The sequence below is a fragment of the Thermobia domestica genome, chromosome 13 (genome assembly GCF_964235325.1).
Source record: "Thermobia domestica chromosome 13, izTheDome1.hap1.1, whole genome shotgun sequence".
Lineage (NCBI taxonomy): Eukaryota > Metazoa > Arthropoda > Insecta > Zygentoma > Lepismatidae > Thermobia > Thermobia domestica.
The window spans coordinates 150,204,997-150,231,139 of NC_137466.1; the positions used below are offsets into that span (position 1 = coordinate 150,204,997).

General features: G+C 37.0%; 1 protein-coding gene across 1 annotated transcript in view; it reads right to left on the reverse strand.

Annotated features, from left to right (window-relative positions):
* Window positions 1–26,143, reverse strand: part of LOC145668636 (solute carrier family 7 member 14-like) — a 765,309-nt gene that overhangs the window by 720,405 nt on the left and 18,761 nt on the right. The gene's annotated exons all lie outside the window — the stretch shown is intronic.

Below are 26,143 nucleotides of genomic sequence, written 5' to 3' on the forward strand. Positions count from 1 at the left end.
TATGACCAGAGTACATAACTATCAGGGGCTTCTGGGGGGGGGACGATCATTCTACTTCCGGTTCGACGACGTTGCGAATCGTAAGAGTAAACATATTTCCATCTTTCAATATGTCCTTCCACTTGTGCAAGTTTCAATGCGATACTCGTCGAGGAGTTGGATAGCTTTCCTTGCAAGTACATAACCTATAATATATTATACATTAAAAACTGAAAGATTTTTCCCTCCTTTGAATTTTTTAAAGTATATTTTTGGGTTTATTTCACTCAATAATATTATTGACACAGTTATCTACTGTGCATGCACTGTAGTTAACAAGTACTGTTAATAGTAAGTGTGAAAATGTAATATATACTGCATTTAATTTGTAACTTTTGAGTAAAAAAAATAATAATCACATGTAATCTTATCGGTTGATTTATACAAATAAAGAATGATACTGTTTCTTCGTTCCTGAGATGTCCCGATGTAGTCGGGACAATCATTTATCTTTAGTCCTAATCCGGACATATTTTCCAACTGAAATGAGGACGCGAAAATATCTTTATTTTCGAAAGTAATTGTTGCTTTTTCTTACAAAATTTTTAAGGTTCGTTGCTAACACATTGATGAGCTAGCAGTGAAGGGGGAAACGTTACTTGACTGCTAGACTTGGACTTGCCACAAGTTCAACGTCATGACATGACAGTATACCCAAATTCTGCAGCCTGGAAACACATTTATCTTTTATAATGCTTAGTGACCACGAAATAGCTGGAACGCTTACCACAAAGTAAACGCTTACCATTTACACTAAAGTAAACTGCCAATAATTTTTTGTGTTTTTAACCCATCATTCACCTCGAATTATTAAAAAATGTCCCGGTTTCAAGCTTTGAAATTATATTATGGCAGCCATAGGTTTCATTCAGGTTGTCCAAAATTTCGGATTAACAAGGTTCTTCCTTATTAATGTTGCCTAGAAGTTAATTTTTATTTTATTATTTCATTCTTTCTAAACATGAAAATGTGGAGGAAGAATAGAGAAGGGGAGAGAGCGAATGTCCTTTAGAGAAAAACAATCTGGAAATTTTATTTAATTAACGCAATATCAGAAACAACCTGCGAAGTTAATTCCCACTAGAATCATTAACAATAATCAAAAATCCAATAACAACAATTAAACTGGATTGAATGGGATTGACAGTCTACTTTTGGTAATCCGGCTTCTCAGTAATTCGTCTGTTAGAAGTTCTATTTAACTCTTTCTTCTACATCATTGTTCTCTCTAGGGCAACGTTGCGGCTTACCGCCAACAATGAATGAACTTTCGTATTTGAGATTTTGAACTATGGAAAATTATGATTATGAATTGGTAAGTTAAGTCGCTACCAGAGGTAGATTTAAACCAACTGGAACAATTGCTTCCAATCGTGCACAACGTCGAAGAGGCCTCATGATAAAATTATGCCCTGTTCTCGGATTGTAAAATTCACAAAAGGAAGGCAAACCAACACACGATTTTCTAGACAATCTCAATTACTGTCGAATGTGGAGAAAGGAGTTTCTCCAAGTTGAAACTGATCCAAACGCAATTGAAATAGTCAATTTAGCAACATCGAACAGTTCGACAATTTCAATCAGGAAACAACGCACATTCTGAAAGCTTTCATATAGAAAAAATCCAGGAAAGCTACCGTTCTTATAATTTAAAACAATAATATAATTTATTTGTAGTTTAAGAATGTTAAATAATTTGTAGAAGTTCCAAGAATATATTTTGTTCCCAGCAGTGCTTTATATATATATACTTTTCTGAGTGCAAGTTGGCTGGAAATCTATGGCCGACCAAAATTGTTTCTAATTGGACCCTGCAATTCTTAAGGCCATTCCTGGTCATGGCGTCTAAAAGTAATGTATGAAGCACTAGATTTGATCAAGGAATTATAGTTCTTAGGTGGGTTAAAAATTGGATTTTTTCGGTAAACCGTTGCTACCAAGAACAATAGAAAATATGTTAATACAAAACTTCTAAATTCTCTCAGAAATTATTTGGTACTTTTTTTAATTCCTCCTTGCAAAAAATAGAAAGATTAGTGAAGGTGTGGTATAATTGAGCTTAAAAATCCCTTTCAGCACCGAGGCTATATGAAATGGGCCCTATACCGTTTAAAGTGAGATCCGACTGGCTTGTATCCAAGAAATGTACGCAATGGAAATAGAACCCATAACCACATACTCAGAAAGCCATAGCCACGAAGATTCACAGCAATGGGACAGGACTGAAAGGAAATCGATCAAGAGCTTTCTGTTTAAAAGTAACGTAATTTGCCATTCACTGGTGAAACTCATGGAAAAGTATCTTTAGCCTGGGTGGTCGGACAACTCAAGCTCAGAACCTCCTGATATAAATCAAGAAGGATCCTAGACAACACCTGCTGTATCTATGTGCGTCCCGTTAGGACTATGTGTGTCGTTAGGACTACGTGTGTTCCTGTTGCTGTTAGGACTGTGTGTGTCGCTGTTAGGACTATATATGTCGCCGTTAGGATTACAAGTGTCGCCATTAAGACTATGTGTGACGTTGTTAGGACTATGAATGTCGCCGTTAGGACTATAGTGTTGCCGTTAAAACTATAGTATAGCCGTTAAAACTATGATGTCGCCGTTATGACTATATGTGTAGCAGTAAGCATGAAGAGACACAATCTGCTACTTAACCTTTTACGTAAAGAATATAAAAATAAAAAAAGCAACCAACTTTAGCAGTTTAAAAACTCATGTTATTATTATTATTACTTTCTAGCACTTAATATATTTGTTTTCTCAAAAGCTATGTACAGTGGCGTATTTAAGGGGGACTTCCGGGTTAATCCCCCCCGAAATTTTATTTACTGTTTTAAAGTAAATGAAATATCTTGCAGAATTTTCACATTTCCAGTAATAAAAGTTAGCAAAGCCCTCCCCGAAACAAAATCGTAAATACGCCACTGGCTATGTATGAAAAATTATCGTAAAACATGTAATGTTTTCCAAATCGATATGTTCTATCGATTCCAACGTGTCTTACCTTCGGACAACAATAAAGATGAAGAATTAGTCATAATTATAAACTGTACCTTATTAACTGAAATGTGCACTGTCGTCGTGCTAGTTTCATAATGGTTTGAATAATGTATAATTCAATATTAGTTTCTCTTAATAGGTGGCTCGCATATCGTACAAAATCAATTTTGGAATTTTCAAAAAAGTAAGTTTTTCTGGGAAACTATTCATAAGAATTTACATTCATATAATGGTGCATAGTGAGTGATGCATGATATGAGATTTATAAATAGGTATATGTCTCGTGTTTGGACATATTTTTTTTTAACCCATTACACGCTCATTTCATTGTAGGATTGATCAAATGTTTATAACAAAGAGGAATTTCCTTCTCCTGGAAGAGCCATAGAGATCGTCAACGTGCACAATGACAAGCAGTGTGTTGTAAAGTGTCCTACTCTAAATTGAAAGGGACATTAATAGCGGTTAAATTAAGTGACCTACCGTCTCTAATAGCTGTCATAAACCATGGCAACTACTTTACTTTCAGTTGAAGTGTAAACAACAGTACGATCGCTACATGGTGCATAATCTTCTGTTACATCGCTTTCAACATTATTTTGGTTCCAATATTAAGTTCTATGACAAATTTGACAGGTGGGATTGCGTAGTTATAAGAGAATGAAAGACTGACAGATCGGAAGACAAAACAAATATATATTAAGCAAAATATGTTAGGGACTAAACAAATGAACTTTAAAATATTATTAGCATATATCGAACGGGATAGATATCTAAAGATCAGATATGTACCAGTCTATAGATTAGGCGTGTACCCATAAATTTTTGTTGGGAACTAACCAAAGTTTCTGTGTGGGCCATCCAAAACTAAAAGACACTACACCATGAAGTACTGAATCGATGTCATTCTACACCCGAAAAGACAAGTAATTAATTGTTAACTACTGCCAGTGGCGTATTTAGGGGGTGAGTATCGGGCTCAAGCTCCTCGAAATAAATTTATTATAAGCATAACTTCATTAGAATTTGTCGGCACTCATAAGGAAAAATATAAGTTTTTACTCACGTGCTGTACATAGCCCCCCGAAACAAAATCCTAAATACGCCACTGATTACTGCCATGTATATTTTGAAAAATCATGGCAGAACTACGAACATATTGCTTCATAAGAAAAGAAAGACTACAGACGAAGTATAGGATTGAATCTTTACAAACAAAAACGACATCAAATCATTACTGTGCTCAGTGGCGTATTTAGGGGGTGGCTCCCGGGCTTAAGCCCCCCCGAAATCTTACTTAGTAGTAAAGTAAATGAAATATCTTGCAGAATGTTCACATTTCCAGGCAAAGCCCCCCCCAAAAGTTAGCAAAGTCCCTCCCGAAACAAAATCGTAAATACGCCACTGACTGTGCTAAACAAGGTATATGCGTATTTATTAAGAAAATGTACAAATTTATATCGAGTTATGAAGTTGACTTTAGAGGAGAGTTCGGATCCGGTGGATGTTCCTCTGCTGTAGATCTCTTTCAGATTGACAAAATAATAGGGATGACCAGTGATTTAGTTGGAGGGGAACGCACTAGAATGCCGTCCCGGAAAATATTTGTCTTTGATATTCTGTAATTCAGAAATAAATTCACTCGGAAACTATTTGCTTTATAGCTGATTCGATAAATAATGTTTTGCACTTAAGTCACAGTCAATGACTATAAATCATTACTCATAGTTTCCGAGAAATTGAGAAAAAAGAATATTTTGTAAAAATAACAATTGATACTATACGATGACTACACCATCTATTAAGATCAGGAGGTTAAAAGTGAGGGGGGACGCGGGAGGATGTCGTTCCCTCAATTCCAAAATATCAACTTCACTTCCTAAAAAATACGATGGGTAAAGATAAGGCACGGAGAACGGCGTGATGTCATTTATCCCCCTACCTTTTCAGTTCCACTTTTACCCTTGATTAAAATCAAACTGATCCTGAAGGATATCGTCATAGAGTTTTCATTACGTCACTAGCAATACGACAATACATGGTCTAAAACGCTGTGTTCGGTGGCACCGATTTCTGTATAACTTTCCGGAAAGGAGGAAAGAGGGGGGCTTCCGGTTTGTCAGATATAATATAACAAGAGATCAATGAGGGTTTTGAAACAATATGTCGGCCCAAACAAACGTTAGAAGCGGCCCAGTGGCCATCTTGGACAGGTATCCATGCCTTTGTTTAATTACAATATTGTTCAAAGTTGAGCCTGTATCAACCAATAGATGAAATCAAGCTGAACAAAATTACATGCCAGAAGGCAAATTTTCATGTGTAGTTTTCGAGAACGATTCTTCACAGCAGCGGTGAGAACTATGTCGTTTATAGCCAGTAACTATCGACAATGTTTATTCCGCTATAAAGATTGTTTACTACGGGACTTATATTATTGTAATGTTAGTAGTCCGTTATTTCACACAATAACTCTTGAACGGAAGGAAATTTTTTGATTTTTTTTTATTTGGTAATAGGTAGCTAAATCAATTACTTCGGTCGAGTTCGTTAATGAAGTAAATCCGTTAATATCTTAACGGATAGTGACGATTTTCGTTAACGGAGACAATATCTTAACATCTTAACTGGTAACGGTAATTAATGTTTGTCCGTTAGTACGAGCGTCTCTGGCGGAGAGCCGAGGGGGACACGTTCCGCCAATATTTTATTGTAATTTAATTTATTTACTAATGACAGAATAAATAATATTTATTTGGAATGTAACATTCAGGCTGTGAAACGATTATAACGATTGTGAACGATTGTGAGCGATTGCTAACGATTGTGAACGATTATAACAGAGTTCTTGATATATCTCAGGGGGTCCGTGAAGGTGAGCAGAAAGGTAACAAATGGAATCGAAGATAATAAAAAGATTCGACTAGGTAGTATCATTTAAATCACTTTCTTTGATGTCTCCCCAAATTTTACATGCCAGAGACTCCAGTGTCCATTAGTATACACGATAACTCTTGAACAAGAGCGAATTTTGTTGGTTTTTTTTTATTTTTTTTACAAAAGTAGTTAAACATCCTGGTGGCTCAGTGGTAGAGCGTTCACCTCCGGTGCTTGGGGTCCCTGGTTCGATCTCAGCTCGCGCCGTGGTGGTGGACACACATCGTGCTCGTGGGTTTTGTCGGGGTTCTTCCGTTTCCTCCCACTTTCTTCATTCCACTATTTTATTCATTTCTCATCTTCACCTTCTCCTTTAGCTTAACCGGCATAACCGTGGTACGTAAAACTTAAAGATTTCATTTCATTTTTTCGATCCCAGTTCGCGCCAAGTGAACTTTGTGGTGGACAAACATCATGTGCGTGGGTTTTGTCGGGGTTCTCCCGTTTCCTCTCACTTTCTTCATTCCACCATTTCATTCATTTCTCATCATCACCGTCTCCTTCAGCCTAGTTGAGCGTGGGACGTAAAACTTGAAGATTTTTTAAAACAGAAACTGAGAGAAATCAACCATTTACGCTTTATTTTTTGACCACCACTTAAATTACTCGATTTTATTAAATTTTCTTCGGGAAAACTGGTGCCAATTTCATGTTTCGACACCTAGTATTGGACACTATATTTTGGAAACACTACCATTATTGCACTGTTGAAACATTTGACGATCAATGTAGTCAGATGTAAAATATTTAAAAGCAAACGCACCAATTAACACATTCCAAAAAATGTCATTCACTTTGCAACCAAATTACTATATTGTGCCATACATATTGATTAGCAAGAGCATATTGGTGGCAACTTACTATGAGTATATAGTAAGTTATTAGTATGCACGAGAAACACATGTATTTGCACATAACCGTAACCAATTCACGACTAAATGTTCTGTATTTGAGTGTATTAATAACGCAATTAACTACTGTGGCGAGAGGCGTGAAAATCACAAAATTACAATTCATTTGATAATAGCTGCGTCAATAAAATTCCAACGGATTTTTATCCAAGGGATGTTTAATTTTTCAAAATGAGAAACGTTATATTTCATACAATTTCAAAATTGAAATATGTAATCTATCTAGCAAACGTTCCACTTCGCTTCAGAGCAAAAGAATTGGAAAATGAAATGAAATCTTTCGGTTTCACTTCTCATGATTATGTCGTGTAGATTAAAGGAGACGGATGGTTGCTGGAAATGGCTATGAAAGGAATTGATAGAATAAAGACGTGGGAGAATTCCGAGAAAATCCACGGACACGATTTTGTTTATTACAAATTTATAATGGAAACAGGAGCCCTTCGAACCAGGGGTAGGCGCTCTATTTAAAGTAAGTACTTTCCGACTCTAATTTTTATTTTTTCTTACCCCTTCGTGACTACTGGACTCGACACGGACAAGAAAACAGAAATATAGAAGACGTTTAACCCGTAAATGCGCAAACTAAAATAAACACTAGTTAAGTTATTGTGAAGTGAAATTAAATCTTTAAGTTTACCTCTCACAGTTGGGCCGGGTAGGCTAAAGGAAACGGTGATGACGAGAAATGAATGAAGTGACGAAAGTCGGAGGAAACGGGAGAACCGCTGAAAATCCAGGCATATGGTGTTTGTTCACCACAAAGCTTACTTGGCGCGAGCTGGGATCGAACCAAGGACCACATGCATTAAAGGTAAACGCTCTACCACTGAGCCACCGCTGCCCATAAGTTGTTGTGTAGCCTTTTAAATTTTCTTCTTCACGACTTAAAGGAAAAATGTCCTATTGCTTATTTGTGGCGATAACACATGAACACATGCTTCAATTCAAATGACTATGTGCTCAAATGGCTCAAAGTACGACAAAGTTAAGTAACTCTAAGGCAACACTTTTGTTAGAGCCGAAAATACTTGTATAATGTATTCATATGGTCACATGCACATTGTAGGGTTAAAGACGCCCGTGCTTATGAGAAGGGAACTCAAATCCCTAATGAGATTCGCCTCATGATCATCAGCTTAACGCCTCAGAGCGATCAACTACACCACATTCAGTTCAATTGAGCCATCTTACTTTTTCGAAACTAATGGAATATTTGTTATTCTAGTTGCTTTCGCTACGCAAAACATAGAAGTGTTGTTATGTTGCATACCACATAGTTTTTTTTAATACGAGTGTATTTTTTCTAGTAAATTGTTGATGTCTAAGAAAAGATAACGATTAAGGAACACGATGATATAAAATTGATAACATTCAAGCTTTTTTCTTTTTTAACACGTAGGGAAAGGTAGCTTAAACTCGTTAAGATCTAATCATTGAGATGGTCTCTATTTCTAAAGGGAATAATAAACGCGACCATTAAGCTCAAACAACACAAAGGTTGCATTTTTAAAAGACGCCATCACTATTAAGCATTCAGCTATGGTTTATGACTTTTGCTATGACGATCCAATTTTGCTCTTGCTCTCGCAGTCTCTCTTTCTATATATACGTGTGTTATAAATAGTTGCAATCGATCTCCTCTTGAAGCGGAGAGAGCAAAGGGTAGAGAAAGAGGAACAAAATTAGAACTTCTCTGGTGTAGAATTGTAACTGTGATCGAACGTGCGTTTTTTTATTTCTAAATTTTATAACAACTCTTAAAATAAACGAAGTTATATATCGTTCCAATGGTTTACATTTTATTATGTGCTTATTCAGGTCGATTGAATCTTGGTAATATAAAGAACATTATAAAAGTTGTTATAACATTTTTGTGCCTGGAATAAAAACTGGTTAGGTTAAAGTGTTTATGTCTCGTGAGTCGAATGATGGAAGAGTGAAAATTCAAGAACCAAGTTTAATTCACAAACGTCCAATAATAATAATAACAATAATAAAAGAGTTTGATAGACCAGTAGATTCATTGCAGCAGAAACAAACTTTTGGTGGTCTTTGTGCCCAGTTAATTCAGATAATGCTCTATATCATTTTCTTGACCTGGCAAAAACTCTTTTATTGACTAGTGCCAGGGCCAGATCTATGCTTTTCTGGCAGGGTTGCACCAATAACTATCAGCTACATTTGAATTAAATTTGAATTTCTAAATGTCTTTAGGCATTTGTGGTGTGAATGAGGAATTTCCTTGGAAATGCTGTGTCTGCTCTTGGTTCGAACCCACGATTTTCTAAATGTAAAGTCAACGCTTTACCAACTGAGCCACAGAGCCACAGCCACTTTTTATCGATATAATTTTCAGGATATAATTAGCTTGCAGTTTTAGATCAGATTTTTTTTTTTGAATCATGGATAATTGGAATATGATGGATGCTTGTATCGTCCAGAAATCCATTGCTATTTTCACTGCTAGTTTCTCATTTTCGATACTGTATATTTACATGAAGAGGAGGGTGCACGCGCACCAGTGCACTCCCCTAAATCCGATCCGATCCTATATACATTCAACGAGTATTTTCTACGCGAACAACGGAACCTACCAACTCAAGGTGTTGATCTTATTATATGGTAATTTCGGCAACTGATGTGAATAAAAACATAAAATATACTATAAAATAGGTACTACTTTTGAGATTAGTTGCTCAATAGTATTTTTCTACTAAAACAGGTACTATCTAGGTAAATACATACCCGGGCATAATTTCTAACAACACCACTTCTTATGTTATAATGTAAAATATTTTGACAACAGTATAAAGGCCTAGTCTCTTAAGTAAATATCGTAGTATTGCGTGTAAAAACAGCATTTTCTATTTAAAAGGCATTAATTTTACGGCTTATAAATACGTGCATCTGACAACATAGCAGTACTTACTTGAAGTATGACTCATTATAGTTTCTGGCCTCTGAAGTTCCGGGAGAAATAATGTCTTCAGCATGTTAAAGTAAGATTACACATTTACGGTTCCAATGTAAAGAATAGTATAATAAATGTGGTCTATTCAAATAGCGTACCACAAATTAACCTTAAAACAATCATATTTATGGATCGTGAACTCATGCAAATTCTTAACCCCCAATTAATAGTGATTTCACTTTTCTAGACGCATGAAAAGTGAAATCTCATTAAAGGAAACAATGAAAGACATACAATTTAATTTGATATCGTAAGCATTCATTCAGAAATTTTCTTCCTAAAATCGCAGTCCTATTCTATCAGATCATGCACAAATTTCTATCTGTAAGGCAAAATTCTTATATTTTTGTATGCGGCACTGTCCAAGACTTCATTTCAGAGATTGTCGTTTAAGTGATTAAATTGCGCTCCTCTTCTACACTGCATTCACCACCTCATCACTTCTGGGTCTTCAGTGATTAAATTGCGCTCCTTTGCTACACTGCATTCACCACCTCTTCACTTCTGGGTCTTCAATTATAGGTGGCAAATATGTAAGAGATATCGTTACCTTATAATTGTCATACCATCTGTGGATGTTTGTTTCTGCTGGAGATGTCTTTTCAAACGTTGTTTTGAATCTTCTCAGCACCAAAATAGTTACAACATTTTAGCACGAGAAACCATAACACGTGTTACAAATTTTGATGAATTGACTCTACCTTGGATTCATGTGGTCACTTGCACATACGTGCTCCGTGAACTCAGCAATACTGGCAGAACACTTAATACAAGGGATTTCCATAAAGTAATGGAATTTCCATACAAATTTCCCAAAACTTTCACAAACACATTTTTCTAATATTTTTTTAAAAGTCCTGTTTAAACCGGATTGATGCAGTTTGGTGGTGGTGTCAGTAAGCTTGCGACAAATGCATGTTGTTTGAAGTCGTCCTACGAAACACACGCATCGAAATAGAACAACATTCTAACATAAAGTTTTCTTACAAATTGGATAAATCTTTTACCGAAAAGTTACAGATGATGAGAACACTATGAAGAAGCAGCATTATCAAGAACTTAGGTGTACCAGTTGTACAACTGTGCGCGCAAAACTGTTACGCGTGATTCAAGATCAGAGCTTCCTTCAACTTCAAAGAATGAGGAAAACATGGAGAAATTTCGTTAACTGATGACAGATGATAGACATGTAGCCACTCAGTAACTGTTAACCCTGATTCAGATAAAAAAAAAAGACAGGTTAACTCTAATCAAAGACCTGAAAATGAGGGAAGTGTGTGCTTGTTTAGCAACATGTCTCATATTTTTGACAGAACAGCAACAAAGCAAAAGAAAGAGTTCTGTGAGGATTTGGTGGCTACTGCAGTACAAGACAGTAACTTTTTAAATTGTATCGTAATAGATTATAAACACTGGTGTTCAACAGTTTTGCTCGACAACTTCATACTACATACATTTGTCGTACACTTACTCAGATGCAAAAGCGCGTCAAACCAGTTTAAACGGGCACTAATAAAAGCTCAGACAAAGGTCTTTTAGTGCTTCCCTACTGCGATAACATTGTTAAGGGAGTTGACTGTTTGTGTAAAAGTTCAATTACTTTATGAACATCTTGTAAAAGTTATTTCCTCAAACTAAACTACAAAATTTGAACATTTACAGGATTTTGAAAATAACCACAGTATTTTTAAGACAATCTGTATATCACGCTACAAACCTTATAGAACAAAATTCCACACACAGTATTTTCATTCCAATTTTTTGTATTAAAGAAAACCCAGATGATAAGCAAAACCTTAGCCCAAGCATTCTGTTCTTAGTGCATTATTTGAATAGGCTTGTAAAAACGTAGGGTACATGCGTAAATCCTGTAGTTTTTTGGACTTAACGTGCAACAATATATAACATCCTGCAACAAACTTATAACTGAAAATGTATGTTTTATATGTACTTTCCGTATAAGTGTTCCATCTATATTTACTTTCCGTATAAGTGTTCCATCTATATTTACTTTCCGTATAAGTGTTCCATCTATATTTACTTTCCGTACAAGTGTTCCATCTATATTTACTTTCCGTATAAGTGTTCCATCTATATTTACTTTCCGTATAAGTGTTCCATCTATATTTAGTTTCCGTATAAGTGTTCCATCTATATTTACTTTCCGTATGAAACAAAGACCTGTATGTAGGCGGTAAGGATGTCACACACAGATGGACGTATATAACATATAGTTGACGTATACGTATATAATATACGGAAGACCGTTAGATGTCAGACATCCTGCATCGGCATGATGTAACATCTAAGTGGGAAAATGGAAGTGCGTATAAAACATATAGGTTACATATGCTCCGTACGGATTTCCGTAGTAAACATAAGGGTTTCGTATATTTGTACAATATACCACTGTCCCGATAACGGATTTTTCTTACAGTCATTGTAAAATCTCTAAGAAAATCAGCACCATCTCCCGTGTTGTTGTTTCTTTATTCATCACTAGTATATCTCTAAGGTTCTCGAAAGAATAAAATCCTTTACTGAATGTACAGCTACATCTCTAGCAGTTTAATTAATTTTCCCTTTATTATAATGGGAAACATTTGAGTGATAAATTATTGTAGTACGTGCATAACTATCCATTGTTAGGATCTAATACAGTAGATCAACTGAAAGAAAAAGAGAACTCTACACACTTTTGGTGTTGACGACGAGACGAAAGCTTATTGTCTTCTCTAAAATCTTGTCTTGAAGTGAAGACGAGAGGGTACATTTTTAAATTCTAGTAGAAACGAGAAATTTGACATTTCACGTTCTTGTTTCCGAGACAAGACGAGAAATTTCAGGAGTCTCATTGGCAACATTAGTTCACCCAAGTTCTACAACTCGAACACTGTTTCAGTGATAAATGATTCATAGTTTAAAAACTTTAAATAGACAAAGTTGTTGTTCCAACACAATGACGAGCTTTTATTGACGTTTAAAGATACACAAATCATTGCGCAATATACTTCAATAATAAAAATGGCATAAGTGTTGTTGTACGACAGCCTTCGTGGGTCTCCTCCCATGACGCGCAAGGCTTCAAATAACTTTCAAATAAAACTTTAAAAAATCAGGCTAAAAATTTTCAAGGATAAATTTACAAAATGAGGTAAGAAATTTTCCGAGACAAAAAAAGATTTTCGGAACTTAATAATATCAGATTTAACTCTAATATTTTGTTTTTGTAGATCACAGATTACCTGGGGTGTTATAGAGCTCTTTGGTTGTAGATACTGAATTTAATAAGGTCCTACTTTTGTTCAGTTAACTGAATCATACCAACATACAGGTGTGGTCAAAAAAATCTAAAACGTTTGAAAAGTGTAAAAATAATACCTAGTATGGTGTGGAGCCCCCTTTTGCGTCCAAAACAGCTTGGATCTGACGTGGAATAAACGTATACAGCTCCTGAATCGTGGTGTGTGGAACTTTGTACCATTGCTCCTCCAAAACATGCTCTAGTTCCTTAAGGGATGCTGGTGGAGGGTAATGAGACCGAACACACCTTTCTAACTCAGACCACAATGGGTCAATTATGTTCAGATCTGGTGATTGTGGGACCCAGGGGAGGTGTGATAGCTCCTGGTCATGCTCCTCAAACCATGATTTCACCGTTTCTGCAGCGTGACAGGGTGCTAAATCATCTTGGTAGATGCCATCACCATCAGGAAACAATACATATTTGGGCCATGGGTAGAACCTGGTACCTCAAAATGGCATCATACGCCTTAGCATTCATCATTCCATGCACGGCTATGACCGGACCTGCAGAAAACCACGATATCACTGCCCATACTGTAAGAGAACCACCCCCATGCTTTAAAGTTGGGAGCAGACAGTCTGCATCATAGGCCTGCGACCTGTGTTCTCCATACGTAAACACGACCGGTTGTTGCAAATAAGGTGAAGGTCGATTCATCGGACCACATCACGTATTTCCACTGCTCATGAGTCCACGCCTTGTGGTCTTTGCACCACTGGATACGCCTCTTCGCATTTACTGCTGTGACCAGGGGTTTGGTGATAGCGGCTCTACCATGAAGTTTCATTTTATGAAGTTCCCGTCGCACTGCTTTCGATTAAACCGGGTTCTGTAGGCCGGAATTGAGTTCAGACGTAATTGTCATTGCGGTGGTCTTCTTTTTAGCTGTTACAATCTGTTTTAATGCCCCCCAGTCCATATCTGACAGGATTGTCTTTCGACCACTGTTGTGCTTTGCAGACGTCGTTTGCCCATGAATTGTGTATGCCCTCGTGACAGTGGACACAGTGCCTTTCGATACCCCCACAATGTTCGCCACGGTTGCCAAACCAAGCTCCAACCAGACGGGCACTAACGATCATGCCTCTTTGGAACTCTGTCAAGTCGTCCACTTTACCGCACCACTTTCACACCAGGACACTTAAAGGTGAACTGGTTACTGCTGACGGAAGAGGAAGGTCCACATGACACATTAAAAACAAAAAACGGTCGGCAACCGCATCACGTATTGTACAGTGGAGGCCCAAACTTACGTGTCCTGTATGAAGTTTTTTTTTTGTTTACCCCCTGCATAATTAGCGTGAACTTCATAACGAGGAACTAGATAATTTATACGGTTCACCAAACATTGTTACGGATCATCAAGTCTAGGAGGCTCAGGTGGGCAGGTTATGTAGCCAGGATGAATGAAAGTAGAAAAGCTTTCAAAGTTTTAACTGGAAGACCAACCAGAAAACGACTATTAGGAAGACCTAGGCGCAGATGGGAGGACAGTATTAAGATAGATTTCTTATAAATAGGAATACAAAATAGAAACTGGATCCAGTTGGCTAAGGATAGAAGCCAGTGGAGAGCTTATGTAAACGGAGCATTCAACCTTCGGGTTCCATAGGCCATAGAGTTTAGGAAGTATATTCCCCTTCCTTCTAGCGTGCGCCTTTGATTTTGTCTTCGCGGGGTCAAGGTGTGAGTGTAACATGCTCATATCCTTTCAATAATAATAATAATAATAATAATAATAATAATAATAATAATAATAATAATAATAAAAGAAAAAGGGTTTATGTTACCTTCCCTTAACAATCATAATAATAACACCTACACACGATTTTGTGCATAATTGATTTCTACTAAGTTCAATACGCTGATTATGAGATTGCAGGAGTTTTTTTTCATTACGTCAGGTTTCCAAGTTATTTGCGATTTTCTAACACTAGCAAGCACAGATTATACGTTTTGGTGCATTATGACTATTATTATCAATAGAGGTAGAAGAGACATATATGTATTTTTCTAGCAAGTTTAGCCAAAGAGATTAACTTGAATAACAAATAGTTCCAAATATTTGTGTAAATAATTTAGTACGTTCCTAGTGTTTAACATATAACAAAAAAGTAAGAAATTTGGAACTGAAAGTAAAACTATTCATGTTTTATGTAGATGAAAAGGAAAATTATTTACATAAATTGTTCCCATTTTCCTCAGTAGTTGAGTACTATCCGCTTTGGTCTGAGAGCCTTTATTAAAATACTCTTAGGAAAGTTTATCTTGATTTAATTCATACTTGTTCTCTTTGTGGTAATTTGGATAAAATGGAGGAACTAACGCGTAACTGCAAAAAGCTCGCCTGATATGTTTTATTACGTTTGTGGCGAATTTACTCCAAAATCTGAGAGAAGACGAGTTCCCGATGTTCTGAAACCTGCATACGGATATTATTTTGGGTGTCCTCTTGGTGGTCAGAATCGAAAATGGGCACCCCATGTTACCTGCAAGAGATATGACTTAAGACTGACTCAATGGTTGAAGGGTACAGGGGGTCATTTACCCTTCGGTGGCGTGAACCAGCTAATCACGTAGACGATTGTTACTTCTACTTAACAAATGTGACAGGGTTTTCTTTAAAAAGAATCTAATACTCTAATCCGCCTTCAGCTATACGACCAATTTCCTCATGGAGTAGATTTGCCTATTCTAGTTTCACCATCACGAAGGTGACAGTGTTTAGGAATACAAATGGTGAATAGTTGCCATATTTCAGTGTTTCAGGTACAAATGATTGTGCCTTTAATGATGTAAATGTATTATTTTCGAAATTGAGTATTTCGCATAAAACGAAAGAGTGGAACTGTTTTATTGACGCGTCTAACGTAAGTTTGAAAGCTTTATTATTAAGTAAGTTTGAAAGCTAAAATACTTCCTTGTAAAGGGTAAGAACCCCTAATATTAGGATATGCACCTAAATTGAGACCCCTACCTATCTTGTGAAGCAAGAGCTGCAATCTAGTGGAAGCGAGCTAAAACAAAAGGAAATAGCCCACCACAGCACCGGAAGTCAATTGAGTTCATTATGTAAAGAGTTGTTAGTATAGTGGAGGCTAGAAGAAATTGCGTCCCTACAAAGTTTTCTTAACGTGCACACATCAGGCACTGAAAATGAAGAAGGTAAATTGATATTCATTCTATCTTTACTTTTTTATACCAGTGAATATGCGTATTCCAACATGTAATGAGTTACCGATTTTCTTCCACTTATATTTGAGATGGCGTTAGTCATTTGTTTATCGGTCGAATGTCTTATTATAAGACCCTTAACGGGTTCAGTATATGAGACCGGTCTCATAATGTGACCCGTATAGTAATATTGGGTCTTATATTGGGAGCTCATTTGTATTGACATTTCTGTATTCACGAAGTAGTCTCTTAGACTTACCGTTAGTCTTGAAGATGGAGCCAGTGATTTAGTCGGTATTGTACTGTCATTTTGGACACTGGAACTAATGAAGAATTTTATGAAGAGTATGGACAAATTGGGTGAGAGTTTCCAATATTGGCGAACGATTTTCCCAGGTTTGGGTGATACAAAACTAAAAGAAGGCGTATTTTTTGGACCTCAGATAAGAAACTTGCTGAACGATGATTTGTTTGAATATAAACTAAGTCCAAGTGAACTAGCAGCATAGAAATCTTTCAAAGACATTGTGAATAGCTTTCATGCTAAACAAAGAGAAGAAAACTATGAAACACTAGTACAGAAGCTTTTTGAAAGTTACGAGCCACAAGGGTGCAAAATGTCAATTAAAATTCACTATTCGCATTCCAATTTGAGTGTTTTTCCTTGAAAATTTCTGAGCGATGAACAGAGTGAGCGTTTTCACCAGGACATTTTACAAATCGAACAACGCTATAAAATGAAATGGAACCCGTCTATGATGAGTGATTACTGTTGGTTCCTCACGAAAGAGGGCTCAACAACATACAAAAGGGAAAGTGTTTTGAAACGATCTTTGCCGTGAATCTTTTCTCTTCAGCAAGCTTATATGTAAACGTACGTATAGTAATAACGGGATATAGATCTACGTAAGTTTGATAAATGCTTTGTCTGGAATATTCAATATCATCTCTGTGTATTTCATTCATTAAAACTTAGAATTTGCCCTTATAGACACTATATTCTGTCTCTAATCACATTTATTCCTGTAAGCAGTTAATTATTATCATCATCAACATCATAGTAGATAATCTGTGAGTGTGATACGTAACTGAAAATGAAAATGACTGCATTTTCATTTTCAGGACCGATTTCAGCGTTTACTTGAGCTTTTAGAGATAATCGGTAAGTCTATTATTTGTGTATCTCAACTAAAGCTCTGCGAACTAAATGACATTGAAGGTTTTACAATTTTCTCTGTTATTGGGCAAGACGCAGCCTATCAGAGAACAAAGCGGGATTCTGGAGATTTCACACGCAATATAGACTGTATATTTGCCGAACTCATTGACGCTTGGGCTAATTCAAATAAGTAGAAGGAAAACGATCATATAAAATCTCCTTCCGACTAATAGTGTTTCAATGGTTCACAATACCAAAGTCGCTAGATTTGTATATGGGTCGCCAAATCATCATTTAAAACACACCAAAAAAAGTCGCTATTCTGGAATCCCCTCGATTTAGTGACTTTTACCCCTGATTGGCAACACTGGTGAGCACATACAAAGCTAGCATATGTTAGTTGGGAATTATATTTCGAACCACTCATGCAGAACATATGCAGGACGTATTTATACCTCTTAATGGCCTTTTTTATATGATACGAAGGGAAATAAAAAGCTCAGGAGAATTATGAGAAGTCAAACGTATCACATCAAATTCTAGCCGACACTGCGTATTGAAAACCGAAAGCAATGAAGTTACTTACAGTCTCTTGTTAACCTTGGATCTTCTGAGTGAAGAACCATAAAATTCAGCTGTTTAATTATACTATTGTTAAATTGGACCGTCACCCTCTTGGTTTTCGAAAACAAACTATTCTTTCTTCCAAACTAGCGAAAGGAAATCAGAAATAAGGTCAGTGTTTTTGTCCGATTTTACGTTCAATTAACATCATCTCAATCGAGATTTAGCAATTATAGAGCGTCAATAAATTTTAGATTTCAAAACTATTTGCGACATTTGGGAAAGGTTATTTTCACGAATAAAATTAACAACTTTTATTGTGTAAAATAGATTGTCTGTTCTGATTTCAGTCTAGTACATGATAACTTATTCCACTACATACGAGATGCCAAGTGACTTTTCGATTTTTCATGTTTATTGAAATAAAGATGTACACGACCACAGTACTTATACCCATTAGAAGTAATGAGCAGAATATTATAAGTAGGAAATACAGGGTGTAACAAAAGTCTGGGAACAATTTAAAGAATACATTGTATCCAAAACGAGTAACATTACGAAGTAACGAAGTACATAATTTTAAAGAGTAAATTTGTAAGTTTGTTTCAATGTAATTAATGTAATGTAATTTTTCAGTTTTACGTCCCACGGTTATGCCGGTTGGGCTAAAGGAGACATTGATAATGAGTAATGAAAGAAATGATGGAATGAAGAAAGTGGGGAGAAACGGGACAACCCCAAGAAAACCCACGCACGCGGTGTTTGTCCACCACAAAGTTCACTTGGCGGGGGCTGGGATCGAACCTAGGACCCCAAGCACCAGAGGTGAACGCTCTACCACTGAGCCACCGCGGCCCCTAAGTTTGTTTCAAAAGCGCTCATTCTACAAATACTCTACGTTGGAACCATGACAAATTTGTAAACGCAATAATCGAACTCTTGACACACATGGCCCAACATATCTTGCAGGGACTATGGGTGTTACATATTCAATTCTCTTTTAGAGTTCCACAACTTTACATGGAAGAGGAGGGACATGTACAAGGTTATTAACACAACCTCGTAAAAAATCACGAGGGTTGATATCCGGAGACCTAGGAGGCCATTTGAACACACACTAGTTGGTTGCTCTACCACGAAAAATCCAATGAAATAGAAATCCCCTGCAATTTTCGGTTTTAATATTGATTTACAAAGAGCAAGAACTATAATTGGCAGCGGGAAGAGTTTTTTCTTAATTTTGGGATCGATTTAGCTTTTTAAGAACAGGTACTATCTTCTTTAAACCATCTATTCAAACTGAAAGTAGTAAAAATTAACCACATTCGGTACTAATGTTGATTCCTATAGGAAAAATGGCAATAAATAGCGAGAAGCAATCAATTAGGCGTTAGAAGACTATATTTAATCTACCTTCTAATCTCTCTACTAAAACCGGAAGAGGTACAAATCTTCTGCCACTTCCGGTTTAATATTAATTGAGAAAATATTATGCCTTACAAACCAAACTCCTTCATGTTGCATACACGTGACACTGCTACTTGTTCCTTAAATACGAGGGTGATTCAGAAAGTAATGCCTCCAAGCCCACTACTTGGCCAATAGTACTGCAAACATTCTAAACTCTTTATCATCAATGCACTAATGTTTATCCTATAGAATGTCACTTGTTTTACCTTCCTAGTTCTTCTCGTTCCAGAGTAATGGAGCAATTCATAGTATCCAGTGGTGACGTACGGTTGAAACAGCGAGCCTGTCATTGAATTTCTGACTGTGAAAGGTTGTGCGCCGAGAAACATTTATTTCCGGAGACCATTACGACTCGGAAACAAAACCTCAGTTGATAGAGTGCGACCAAACGTCCTCTCCTCCACCAAAAAATCAAAGTTGTCCCATTTGCTTGGCGAAGTGTTATTGACATTCTGCCTCATCCTGCCTATAGTCCGGATCTTGCTTCCTGTGACTTTTAGCTCTTCCCTAAGCTTAAGGATCATATTAAGGAAGGTGAAAGTAGCAGTACGGCAATGGCGTCGCCAGCAGCCACCACAATTCTTCGTTGACGGTATGAGAAACATTGTTTAGCGTTGGTGCAAGTGTGTTGCTTGTAATGAAGACTACGTTGAAAAATGATGCAAAGATTTGTAGGTGACATTGCAAGCTTTCCATTGATAGCTATGTCCGTCAAACACAAATAAAGGTATCACCTTGGAGGCATTACTTTCTGAATCGTTCTCGTATATTTTTTTTCTGAAAATTGGATTTATGATGTCTTGTCATTTTCTTGGTTGTTTATTTCACAGTTTGAGGTCCATTTTAAAGCCCATTCTGCTACAATCTGTGATATGTGAAGATACAGTTTAACGTAGGATCCGAACAGTATGTGCCCCACTAGGATCGAATCCAGGTCCCCCGCATAGATTGCGCATACTCTAAACCATTTAACCACGAGGGAGCTAACATGGTTAGAGCAGGTGTTACAGAAAAAAGAGAGAAAGAAAGAAGGAGGGATGCATTTATGCATTTTTTTCATTATTGAAATAATACACAATTAAACATCAACTGCTGTTACAAAATAAATCCTTTAAAAATTACTCTATCTCCCATCATGCTGTTCAATGAGCTAACATAATTTCCGCCGTTTTATTGAAAATGTAATTAGTTCTTGCTTTAATGTAATTAATATTTCTGTTGTATATTGTTTGTTGCTGATGTTGAAATGTCATTAACATATGGACAGTTTGAGCTATATATACACATGCACATACACACATTGATCCACAGGGAAAATTGAGAGAAAAAGAAATAAAGGAGGAGACGAAACGGGAATTAATCACAGCATAATCTGCATTGCAGGTAGATTTTCAACCAATACATCAAGCAATGAAAACCAATAATAGGAAATCTATTTAAAGTCTTAAAAAAAAAACTGGTTACATTTATTTGTTATGTTCTTCAACTGTACGTAGCAAGAAATTTTAATTAAAATACACATCTACATTGGCCATAGAATATTTTCATTTATTTAGCTGTCAATTTCATCTATAAATAAGAATGCAGTGGTTTCCGGAGAACGCAGTGCTTTAGGAAGACAACTATTGAAGAAACGTTACATTTTACTAACGTTAGAATAACGTCAATTAATACCTTGATGATAGAAACTTAAACTTTTATAATTTTCTTGCTTTAACCGTCATTGGGATAAAAATTCATTCGGGTAACGTTACATATAGGCTATATAAACTTCTTGCTAGTCTAGTAGCTATTGTGTGCGTCTTTGGTGCACACGGTCCTAGGCTCGATTCCTGTTGCAAGAGTGTTAAAAGTCTGAGCGCATTACGATATTACGGATTTCACCCTTAACTGAAGGTCCATAGGTGAACACCTCGTAAAGCCGCGGTGCTGGAAAGAAACGGTAGTTAAGCAACAATCAAACAAACAACAAACGAACGAATATCTGTTCAACGGAATTAGGAATGGGCTTATTTATGACTTTATGGTAGGTTGAGTTTTACTCACTTCTATGCGGGAATCGCGGTTCGTTTCCTGATGGCAGCTTTGGTGGTTTGGATCCTCTGTGAAACTGTATGTTCAAGTCTGATATAGCCTTAACACTGTAAGAGGCTGCATCACATTAAACATATAGCACAATTGGAACATAATGACGGATCATGTCTGAATATTACCTGCTGTACGAATATTATACGTGCATCTGATATTTGTAATCCCGATAGAGGGATTTTGTTAGCAGCAGGGGTGAATGGTTCCATGGAAAAGGGGTTTCGCAAATATTGGGAGTTCACCATATAATTGGTCGAGAAGGAGATATTAGGTCATTTATATCATTTTGTTTCTATAGATGTTTCATAATCACTTCAGCTTCAGTTGTTTCATTCAGACAAGGAAGAATTTTTTACTTGTATTTACACATTTAATTATATTTATTTAACAAACTTCAAGATACATCGTCAGTAGGGGCGTTATATGGAGCTCCAGGGGCCAATTGCCCCCTATGGATTGCACTTTAATCCAGGGGTGCACTCACAGGGTTCAACTTTTTCAATATAACTACACTTGTTTAACAGAGAAATTATTGAAGTAGTATGAACATTTGATCTTACACTTCATCTATACTCTTTAGCATGAACATTTGATCTTACTCTTTCTCTTATAAATAAATCTATTTCTATTAGTCTATTAGTTTTTTGAAAATATATGTAGGTGGAAGTATTTTACAAGTACTTACCGTCTTTTCGGCTGCAAAATAATACCCGTTCAATACTACATACACGTAGTAGCTTGTAGCATTGAACTTCCGCCCATAACGCTTGGACCCCGCCAACAAAAAAATCAGGATACGCTCGTGTTTTAATCCATAAGATATTAATATACCATGAAATTCCTGAAAAATTTATTCACATCTCGACTTTTGTCCCCCAAGGAAAATTTGAAATAACATTGCTGACTGTCAGTGGCTAACTCATTCTGGAAACGTTAAGAAATAACAAGAACCATTGAAAACAAAATAGAGATTAACCAGGGTCAGTATTTACAGGTACTATTTGAGAAAGCCAAAAGATACACGAAAACGTTTAATGGCGGCATAATCAAGAAAACAATCGATCCCTCATCTTTATGATGAGATGAATAGCACTATTTTTTTTTTCTTTAGTATATGAGTTTCGTCTGAATCGGTTGAGTGGTTGGGGCTAGCGTGAACCTAGCCTCACCCCGAATCTTTTTTGACTTGACGTTGTGTAATAGCACCATTTTTTGACACTACAGATTGTTAGCACTAATTGGACACTAATTTTTGGCATATATTTTAAAATGAGTGCCTATGTCAGTGGGACCAGGTTCACGGACATTACTATTCGGGCATTTGCATTATGGAACTGAGGTAGGGCGATGAACAGTAGGAACCGAGGAAAGATCGCTGACTATCGGATTAATATGTGAGAAAGCTAACCACTAACATACACTTGCTTGGTAGAGTATTAGGTTTTTTTTTTTTTTTTTTTTTTTTTTTTTTTTTTTTTTTTTACACAGCAAAGACGTTAGAGTATAACCAACTTACCTTATCTTCATGAGGAAGAAAATTAAATTATAGATACGGGCTTCAACGGGAGTTAAGTTGAGTTTGAGTTGAGCTTTCAGCAGCGAGGCTATATGAGAAGGGAACTACTGATTAAAGTGGAATGAGCTCCGCAGGCAGTGCCGGGTACAGGGATCGATCTGGGCGATCGCCTCTTCCCCAGAAGAGCAAACTTTTTTATTTCATATATAAATAAAACCCATCCCAGAGTTTCGAGCTCTTAAAAGTAGCTCTAAGTAGCAGTATTACAATCCACCGCCCCTCCCCAGAAGTCCGTCCTGGATCTATCCCTGCGCCTCAGAGAAGCGAATCCGGGTTTCCCACACCAAAGGCGCGTACGCTAACCGCTTAGCCACGAACGATGTCCACTTGAACTTAGAATGTGCTGTGGGCTAATCAAACGGACATTAGTCTTTTTTTTTTTTTTACTTAGGAGGACCAGTTTTCGATTACCAGTGTGAGTATATGTGATTCACCTTAACGTATATCTGCCTCTCGAAAGAGGTACTAATTTTAAATTTATTGAATGAGTCTGACCTCCAATAACCCTCTTTGGGCGCAGAAGCTAAGCGCTTGCCTATGGTACCAGTACGAGTAATCCCTGGTTCGACCCCATGGCATGTTAGTTTGTGTTGTACAACATTGTGTTCATAGTTTTTCTCGAGGTTATCCCAATTTCTCCCTCATTTTCATTCCACCAATTCTTTTATAAACATTCACTTATCATTATTCATCCATCTGCTTAACCCTCCAGGGCAGAACCATCGGATGTAAATCTACAGACACAATTTTTCCAATAACCCTTGTGTACGACCTTCCTAAAAACGCGTGTCTTTATCTGCAATTATGCTTTTTTTATGCGCTGTTAGCTGCTAACTGGGTTTAATTAAAATTTCAATTTTATTTCTCCGAAATCCTTTTGTTTTAATGACTTATTTTGTAATAATTGTATACGACGCTTGAGGACACTCATGGTTTTCAACTAAATTAACTAAAACAATTTATTTAATTTGTAGAAAACCCGATTGGTGAAAGTTGTTAATTTAGAACTATGTATAAAATATATTTTATAACAACAAAAGACGCATTTAGAAGAGTAGCCGATTTTTAAATAGTATCTTTAAGTTTTTCCTGAGATCTTTGCACTTACTGTTTTAACGAAGGGTACTCTGGTTAAACTAAAGTTCATATTTAAGTTCTCATCAGAACGACAGAGGCATGGTTCAAGATCAATCACAATTACGCAAACTATACAGATACAAATTTTGATTCTGAGCTATTTAGTATAAGAAATATGGAGATTCTCGTACTGATTCGTCAGTTTAATTTCAAGTTTTTTCTTAAGAGATAAACCATAGCAATAGTTTGTGTGTGTTCAAAGTAGCATAATTTTCACCCACTGTTGTCTGGGTGTATTTTGTGTTATCTAGCGGGTGTATCTGTGATGTTACACCTGTTCAACTTAGCATATACATCGAGAATTAAACCTGGGACGGCTCGCACCAAAGGCGAGAGCGTCAGCGAGTACGCTGCGCGGGGCAATTTCCGTTGTTAAGTGACAAGTCAACTGTAAATTTCTTTCTCAATGGACGGACTCATAATATATTGCTGGACGTTAACTACTCAACACAAAAAAGGAATCAAGAGATTGACGACATATTTACCGATTGTGTAGATAATGCAAGGACAGTGAAATGATTAGCAGTACAGCTTTCGGACGCTTCATGTGCGGGAGCAACTACAGTTAGGCCAGATAAAAACAATTCAATAGTGAGTACCGACTGTTTACGTGGAGTGAGCGTGCTCGAACTGTCAAATCCGGTAGCAATTCCAACAGGGTCTCAGATCTGCCGATATACTGCAATTCCGACTTAGATCACAGAAGAATTGCAGTGTATCGGGACTTCAGATTTTTCATCCGTAACACTTGTGTTCGTGTTGATCATATTGGAACCACACTGATTCGAATATGAATCGTGATCCCAGGAAGACAACACACAATGGCGTGCATACTACATCATGTCAATCACCAAGAGGACAGATGTTTTTCTGCACATGGCTATAGAATAACCATATTCCACAAGCTGGCGAGCACAAATTTAAAGTCGTCACAGAGTTCCAAGTATTACTATGAATAGTTGTATAATAAGACGGGACTTATTCACAAGGCACACTTTGCTGTTTTCCTTTGGCTCCAAAGTATAAGCGTTCGGAGTGGCAATGGTAAGATGTAGCTTCCGCATCTAGAGTCGAATGGCAGAAGATCTCTTCGGACAAATCCCGTTTCTATCTGTAGCATTATGATGGCTACATCTATGTCTGGTCGTACTTTTGCAACAAGTGGATAATACCTGCATTTTGCACCGCCACATCGATCTGGCACCGGTCGTTACGGTACTGAGTATTCTCTAACTTCTGATACGAATTAACCAGTAACAGTATAAAGCAAGGAATTGCTCCCGGTTGTGGCCCATTTACTGCAAGTCTTGGATAGACTCACTTTCGAACAGGGTAATGCGGGACCGGATGTGGCACGCAACCTTCTACACTTTCTGATTGGGAACAATAATTCACTGCTTCCTTGGCTAACCCTTTATTTGATCACTGATAGATTAAACATTCCTTTTTTATGATGGCATAACGCCTCTCACACCAGAGTCGACCTCGAAAGACAATTGATGACCTATAACAAGTACTGAAAACTCATGGCTTGTTAGGGTTCTTTCGTGGCTAAACAGTTAGCGTACGCACTTTTGGCGAGAGAGACCCGGGCTCGATTCCCAGTGGGAACTCATGTGGTCCGGATTCCACGTTAATCAGTAGGTCCACGTCTCATATAGCCTCGCTGCTGAACGGGACGTTAAACTCAAAATTAACTCAACTCATGGCTTGTCACACCCAGAAGGATATGCTAGATCTAATCATCTCGTCGCGTTTCGCTCCTCCTCCGATGCTCATGGTGGACCTACACTCTCTAATA